This window comes from Dermacentor variabilis, chromosome 5, assembly GCF_050947875.1.
Source record: "Dermacentor variabilis isolate Ectoservices chromosome 5, ASM5094787v1, whole genome shotgun sequence".
NCBI classification, from domain to species: domain Eukaryota; kingdom Metazoa; phylum Arthropoda; class Arachnida; order Ixodida; family Ixodidae; genus Dermacentor; species Dermacentor variabilis.
Genome location: NC_134572.1, coordinates 10404480 through 10412912, shown reverse-complemented (window position 1 = coordinate 10412912; position 8433 = coordinate 10404480). Strand labels below are relative to the sequence as shown.

The 8433-nt window shown below is 46.3% G+C and overlaps 1 pseudogene; it reads right to left on the bottom strand.

Moving 5' to 3' along the window:
* Nucleotides 1–7103: 7103 nt before the first annotated feature.
* Nucleotides 7104–7282, bottom strand: LOC142583788 (U2 spliceosomal RNA; annotated as a pseudogene).
* Nucleotides 7283–8433: the final 1151 nt, after the last annotated feature.

Sequence of the window (8433 nt, the reverse complement as noted above, 5' to 3'; positions counted from 1 at the left end):
TGTCATGTTCGAGGCTTCTCCAGTGATCAAGCCATTGAACTATTCTCTCTAAGAATTCTAGTTGAGGACATGACGATGAAACTATTGGACCTTGCAATTGATCTCGCAACCGCTGTCCTTTTCTTGGCGTCTTGACGTTAACAATGTTCCACCAAGTGAAAATGGTGTCGACATATTGAGAGGTTTCCTTTGCATGCTGGAACGTTGCAACACTGAGAGCAGCAACAGTAGATGAGTTAAAAATCTTTAAGGCCAGTTTAACGTTCTGGCGTTCCATGTTTGAGGGGTTCAGTGCCTTCAAAGTGAGCGTTGGTGCTAGCTTCAAGAGCTCATGCTTTTCAGCTTCGCGCAGCTGGCATAATACCTTGAAAGATGCTGTAAGTATCTTTGGTTCAGCCTCATCACTCTTCGGTTCAGGAAAGTACATGCATTTGCCAATGTTTCTTTGATTCAGCCAGTTATTCCTTATACACCTTAGTGTGTGAACTGGGTCCACCACAAAAAACAGGGGTCGTGATGGGTCAGCAGGATGCTGGTAAACAATGCTGACACTTGCCGGCTTAGCGAAGTAGGACGTGGCTTTTCTGTTTATGGAGTTATTGTCCGAGATCACTGCGATTATTCTAAAACCAGATGCCTGTAGATCAAGAACAATCTTCCGAAAGAAGCCGTGCAGCGCCTTAGCATCGATTTGTGCCACAGGAAGGACGTGTACAACATCCTTGTTTGAATAAAGCAGGCTCTGTATCATAAATACGTGGGCAGTTTTTGCTGCAGTCGATGAATTTACCGCAGCACCAGTAACCAACCCAGTCTTGTAATAAAAAAATGATTGAAGGTGAATCTCATCAATCATTAACGTTACAGTCTTTTCATGCTCCTTATATGTGCTTACAATACGCTTTGCATAGGAAAGAAAGCTACATTCTTGCTGCTCCGTTTCAGGACGTACATCGTACGATGAACACAGTCTTCTGATCGTATCAGGATGCGGCATCTTAAGCTTCATCGAACTTCTCAGGAATTTATATGCATGAGGTGAAATTGTGAACAAAAGGCTAGCAAAAACCAATAAATCGGGGGGATATCGGCCAGCATCATTCAAAACAAGATCAACTTGACTCTTCAAGAATTTAAGCACTTCCAAATGCCATTCTTGCAACTCGCATGCGAAATGCTTTCCACTTACTTCCTCTAGCAATGTCGAAACCAATGTCAGTAGATGACGGGCCTTTTCAGAACGCTCAGTGCTAATATCCTTACGTGTCTGTTCGATCATGTGTAACACACTTTTCAAATCTCTCAAGTCGCACAGCTTTTCAGGAACTAAAACATCACCACAACTCCTCACACCCGTTTCACCAAAAAATACTTCGACGCGCAGGTCTGTGGACACGATCACCGAAGTACGGACTGCAGGAGCAGATTGAAGTGACAAGTCCAAAAAGAAAACCTTGGAGCCCTTGTTCAAAACTGTCCAGAAGTCCGAACACTGAAAGCTTGGCAAGGCCTTCAGCAAGTCCGCAGAGCTACCAACCAGATTTTTAGCGTCCTCTTCTGCTTGAGTTTGCTGAGAAAGCATTATTGCTTTTTGCAAATATGTGGCTTCCAAGCGCGCTCTTTTGGCAGCCGGCGCTTCTCGAACGCACACTTGCGGACGCGATAAATAGGCAGGGCAATTGGGAAACAAGCTCGGAACTGCAGTTTTCTTCAGACGGATGTTTTTCATGGCAACTTCGACCACTTGTCCTGTCTTGACGTCCGTGTAAGATGTCGTCTTCAAGTAATCCGATGGCAAGAAATGCTTTTCACAGAGCTGAAATAAAAAAAAACAAGCCGTTACAGGTATGAAGCTCGACGAAAATGTTGAATTTACAAGCGCGTCGACAGGTGCAGAGACCCATCTATTGTGCACGCGTGCACGAATGCATTGCGCACTATGCTGACGAAACCTATTCGTCTGGAAACCCAGAATAACAATAGAGAGAAGAAATAATTACCACAGTGTACTTCGTTGGCGAGAAGTCCTTCCGAGGAACTGCTCTCGTCCATGCTTCCCGAGTGGCTCGGTCAGATGGGAACTTGTGCACTCGGACACTTTGTCCTCCGTCATAATTGGACTTGCAGTTTGGTGCGCAACAACAGCCAGGCATCGTTGCGCTTCCGTGTACGACGAACCACGCACAATCGAAGAAACGCAATCGCGTTTACGGTGCAGCATGCCCCACCAAAGCCACCAAGCAAATGCTCCACGCGTTGCCGCTCTAGCGTAACAAATTTTCTCTAGCACGGAGAAAATTTGTTTTCAGAACGCGCGCCGCGTTCTAGAAACGCAGCGCTCCCCCATCCACCGCTACCATGCGACTCTCGTGACGTATTGACAGGGGAGAGGAGGTGATGCGGTGGCCTTACATATTTTCTAGGTGGCTTTGCCCTGGTTCGATTCCCACCCAGACCATCTTGCAAGTTTTTATTCATGAAGTGCCTGCCGGGATTTATCGCTTACGGCCAACGCCGCGGACGCCGACACCGACGCCGACGACACCGGCTTTTCTGCGACACGAGCTCCTTAACGCTGTCGCGTTAATAAACGCAAAGGAAAGCATGTTGCCCACAACTGAATGCCTACTTTGGGCAGCTAATGTGCCTGTCAAAAGAATATCGAAGAAATTGTGAGACGCTTGGGCCATAGAGAGCCATACGCATGCTGCTCGGTATCCTATATACAGCGGCGAGGCAAAAGACTCCGTGGAAGTTGCAATAACATCGAAGTGACGGTCATGCCCTCAAGCGAACGCGCTGCAATTCGTCGATTCCTCACAGTGATGGTGGTGACCTACCATTGTATCTTTTTATCGTCTGTTGGCCGGAGAGCGCCCAAAACTCTGAGGCCGAAATCCACTCGGCCAGGGAAAAACGAACGTGCACCAAGTGCGCCGCGCGGTGGTCGAGGCAACATGAGAAAAACGCATGTGCTCTGACTGGCTCTGGCAGCCCGCGGGTAGCGAAAACAATAAAATTGGAGAGGGTGAATATGTACTCGTGAATAAAAGTCAAAGTAGGAAAATTAAATAAGAATGTAGTTACCTTTGCTAGCTTTAGTGTCTTGACATGGATGCTAAGGCGCAGGTGAAAAAAAAAATGTTGATATGCTTTTCTGTGACATGACGGCACAAATGAACCACCACAACTCTTCGTCTCATCGGACCTCGCTGCGTGCTTTATCAACTTGTGTGATGATATGTTGATTTTGCTTGTCTCGTTGTGTGGTCCGATCTACGACTTTAGAACAGTCAATGCACCTTTGGCGTCAAATATTTAAAGAACAATAAACCCACAATATTCCGGAATTGGAAATCTAATGCACGACTTTGGAAATGTCAATGCACCTTTCGCATCAAAAGTTTATGAGAACCATGGTTGCCAGATTGGGATAATAATAGCCAAACTGGGCTAATTTTTTATGCGGGTTGGCGTTGAAAGTTTAGAGTTGGCTACTTAGCGTTATTTGGGCTATTTTTGCCTTTAGGACTTCCGAATCCTGAGGACCACGTCAAGACTGACAAAGTTCGGAAACGCTGGTTTATGAAAACCGAAAGCTCATTGCTGCTACAACAAAGATGTGTAGGCAATCCCGAAGCCTGAGTTCTTATGCAGTGTCAGTTCTGGGAGGATCGCGTTAAGTCATGGCTGCCATTTTATAGGTCATTCCAGCGCCAAGCTCTCTTCTTTTTGGCGTATTTTCCAGCTATGTTGAGAAAAAAAAACTGAATTCGATATACATAATAGTTGCTTGTGGTACTGCTACGTCCGTATATTATTATTTTGGCACAGGTCGCAGTGGTGGCTGGAAAAAAGTTTGTGCCAGTCTGCAAAGGTATTTACGAAGGACGTTCCAAAAGTAAGTTTCGTCATTTTTTTTAAAGAGAAGATGGTACAGCAGGTGAAACTGTCGCCATAATAATCCACGCCCTTTGCTGGTTCAACGACGGATGGAGCGTCAGCGGAGGACGAATGACGCTTGCGCAGAGCGCCGAAGAGGAGAGAGTAGCAGCAGACCGGCGGGGGGTGCCGGAGGTTATTCGAGCTCAAATCATGATGGCAAACAGATGTGTGCTGACAGCGTGGTCTCCGTAGGAAGTGCGTGCTGTTTTCCAGTATGAATGAGCACCTGTTCCCTGCGTTGCAAGTGTCACTCTCGGGTCGTCACTTCCAAAACAAGGCTGAGGTAGAGCAGGCTGTACGACAATTCCTTGCATAGCAGGGCACAGGGTTTTACCAGAGTGTTTTCTTCAAACTCATTGCATGCTACGACAAATGTTTCATTGTCGGTGGCGATTATGTGGGAAAATAGTGGAAGGTGTATATAATTCATGATGCCATGGCGTATTTTCTTTGGCGACAAAGTTACCGTGCGAAAATAAATTATAAAGCTTACTTTCGGAACATATATCGTATAGTGTTCTACTGACTTCCTATTCTGATGTATAATCCTTGAATTTGTTAGACACAGGCCTTGTACTTACCCTGACGACAGCCGTGCGCGACTCATCAAATCGATTTTGTGCGTTCCCTAGTGGAATTACATTTTTTTTTCAAGTCGCACTGAAATTAAAGGTACACAGCCCCCCTTGGAAGTTTGTCAACACACACATTCGTACCTACATTCACAGAGGCTTATGTACACGTTTCCACATTGCACGAATCTTGCCAGCGAATCTCTCTCTAAAAAGTTTAGAAGACGCTTAAGCTTCGCCTTCAAGAGTGGAACGCGATAGCATTCAATGATCCCCGAGTGCTTGTCACGCTTCCCGGTAACTGCAGCTTATGTTATGTTAAATATTTAACGGGAAATGCTGACGGCGAACGCTATGCGCGAAGGCGAGCTCAGTGTTCTTTCTCGTTTTTTTTTTTTGACGATGTGCAAGGAACCGAGGGGTCCGCGCCGTTCCTACTAAGACAGACCTCACACGGCAACTGGAATACGCAATCTTGTTTCCGCGTAACAGAATAATGTTTTCTCGTATAGTCAAATTATAACCCAGCGCTATCATGTCTGTAGGTTGTGCGTAAGTCGTACTTTGCGATTTTTCTATGTATTTTATCTTGAGAAATTCAATTAATTCAGTAACTTCCTTGCGCCACGTGGAGGGCCTGCGTGGTTGGGTATGCATGGTTCGAATTCTTTTTACCAAAGCGATGTCCGACGCCGGACGCCGGGCACCATTCGTGGATTTTTCGCGACACGGCGCTCTTAACGCTATCGCGTAAATATTGTTCAGTTCAACTCTCTTCGATACTAATACCAGCTGGATTATTGCCAGCGCCGTAATCCAAATTACAATTACATCTATAAACTTTAATTCACCTCTTCTGTTATGAGCCAGCAGGTCGTTCTGTTTGTTCCCAGTCTAAGGCGAATTGCAGTCAACTGCCATTTATTTGCATGAAGAACGTGAGAGAAGGTTTCAAGCTTTCTCTGGAGTCCAAGCGGTAGCATTTGCTAACTCAGCATCGAGCTGCTTTCGAGCAAAACGTAAAAAGTTAGAGAGAAAGAGAGAGAGAGGGAGAGAAATAACATGTTTATTTTATGAATCAAGCTTAGGAAAGGCATCCCTATTCCAAAATGCCTTGCGCTCGGGCTGCTTCTTGGGCACTCGATCATAACCAGCCGAAGCTGATCCTCGATGTAGGAGCTGGCAGTATTTCCCCGACTCTTACTAAAAAATGCCTTGGGTAATGCGAGGCGTGAACTAAAGTTAGCTCAGAAAGTGGCTCAGTAAATAGCAACAACATCATGAGTGAATTGGAAAAGAAGTCCTTCGCATCATTCTCACAACAAGTCATGTCCAAACCCACGTCTGAGTAACACGTCTCACTAGTATTCTTTGCACAGATCTTGAGGCCAGTGTTGTGCTGGTGGCATGCTGCGGCGGAATTTTGGAGCCGGAAAAACATCATATACATCATCTATAAGAATCTTGCAGAACACAGTCAAACGTTTTGGCTATGTTTTTGGCTACATTTCGCTCACGAAATATTTGGGTCTGGCTATTTTTTGGCAACATTTTCAGATCATTTGGCTATTTTTCGTTGGAGCCATCTGGCAACCCTGATGAGAACGTTATGCCCATGAAGTTTAGGGATTGAAATCCATGCGCTCCGTAGATTCCTCGGCCTCCACGAGATGCCGCGACGTGCCTGCTCGCCATCAAAACGCCCTTGAAATTTTGTGCTTGGATGTGGCCGCTTGCGTTATGTGACTCCAGGTGCATGGGCTCTGCCACGAAATCCAGCCCGAGTTCACAATGTTCGCGCCGAAATGTCCTTTTGAGCGTGAAAAAAATTTCAGGGGGAGGGGGGTTGAAGCCCCATAAGCCCCCCCCCCCACACACACACACATACACGCCCTGGCTACGACCCTGATCAGGTTAGATTTGTTCAGCCCTCTCACAAAAAAAAAAAAATGAAGCTTCATTGTTGCAAGTATTCGTCAGGTTATTCAGAAAACAATCGTCTTTGATCGGCGCCTTTACATGTGTGCATTTCACACGCCTGCTACAGTAGCTCTGTAGCGGCATGCATCGTCAGTACAGCCTCGGGTACGCGCCTTGACTCTTGTCAGCCCGCTTCATCCGAAAAGCCGCCGCCAATCTGCAATTGCTGGAAGAGGCGCGTCGCCACTCATTCAGCAAGGAGGGGCGTCGCGACCACGTCTAAGGGTTTACCAGCTTATCCTACCCAGGAACCGCGGCGGTCTAGACACAACCGGACGCCAAAAACGCTGTCAGTGCAGAGTCAAAACGATATCATTTCATTTTCTTAGCAAAAGTAGTGGTGTGTAAATATGCTAAATTCCGATTTATATCTTACTGCGTTGCTGGAATAGCTAATTCACACTGATAAATAAATAAATAAATAAATAAATAAATGTGTTTAGAAGGCCTTCAGCCCAGTCAAGCTGTTTTAAAAGATTTTAGCCATTGAGCAATTGATATCCGCATCGCAACCCCATTGTGCTCTCGGACGAGTGTGTTGAACATACATAAATAAATGGTCGCTTTTTACAGTGAAGCACTTTCCAGCGGATCGATGTCAGATAAAAAACCTGGGCCGAGACCCAAGATAGTGCAATACCGGGCCGACCCGCGGGGGAGGTGAAGCAGGCTTCAAGCAATCCTCCAACTTGCAAAAATAAGCTTAATATCTCGGGTCCAAATACAACCCGTATCAGATATTAAGCTGATAAGGACAGATACTACACTTTGACCCGCATTGACATTGCCTACGTTCGCACCACCCTCTTTGTCGGCGTTCCAAGTGCTTCCGTATTTCTTCCTTTCCTTTCCATCCGCTCTCCCGTGGTAGCGGTCCCGTAGAAACGTCACGCGTGTCTAGTTCCCTCCGGCTCTTCGGGGCGGCGTTGTCCACACGGATGTATATATAGATATAACCAAATGTATATATAAATATAACCGAAGAAGGGAGTTTGTGGGGAACAAATTTGGTGTGACTTGTGTGCGGCCGCTTGCGGTTTTCGAGTGACCTCACAAACATTACTGCACTGCGGGAAGTCGACCAACGCACAATCGCCATGGCTATGGTGAAGCAGTGTGTGCTCTCGGAGTGCGATGAGGTGCTTGTCTGTGTCGTGCCACGTTTTGCAACAATAAATGGGTATGTATAAATCCGGTGCCTCATCACCTTCCGAGGCTCAACATCGTAACTAATGCTGAGTCTGATGTTGTGACTGATGTGATTGATGTTGAGCCTTTCGTTTATGTGCATGCGGCGTTTGACGCACGGAAATGGCCAGTTCGCCCTTAAGGAGCCCACATACACAGCTTCGCTAATCATCCACCTTCACAGAGTGAAGGGGCACTGAATGTTTTCTACATCCTTTCATTGTCAAATGACGCAAAGAAAGCACGCCGATCGTAGTACGAAGTCCAGCTGGTAAATAAAAAAATTAAAAATAAGAAACACGTTTCAAAACAGTGCGAGGAAAATCGTTGGGCTGAGCAATGATCGACATCTATTGAACATGAGCAGCCTCGATATCTATTACGTTGTACTTACATAAACAGAACACAGTGCATGTTTATTGGAGTCTTGAGCGACTGAAGGAAGCGTAGGAGCCATGCAACAAGATTTATCTCGCACTTTGAATTGATTAGTTTGAACACTTATAAAATAAAATCAAAGTGGAAGGGAGTTAAACGTAGTCAAACCACAACGCATAAGTTCCTCGCCTCCCTGCCCTCTCCCCCTTCCGCCTGAAGGGACTCACTTGTCGTGGGTGCACCCCCAGTAAAAAAATCCTGGAGCCGCCCCTGTCCCTACGCCACAAGCTGCCGTCGCCGTGGCAGCTTGCGCAACAGTAATCTTTACCGGGAACAATCCGTCTCCTCCAGCTTAGCGCTTGCAGACCAG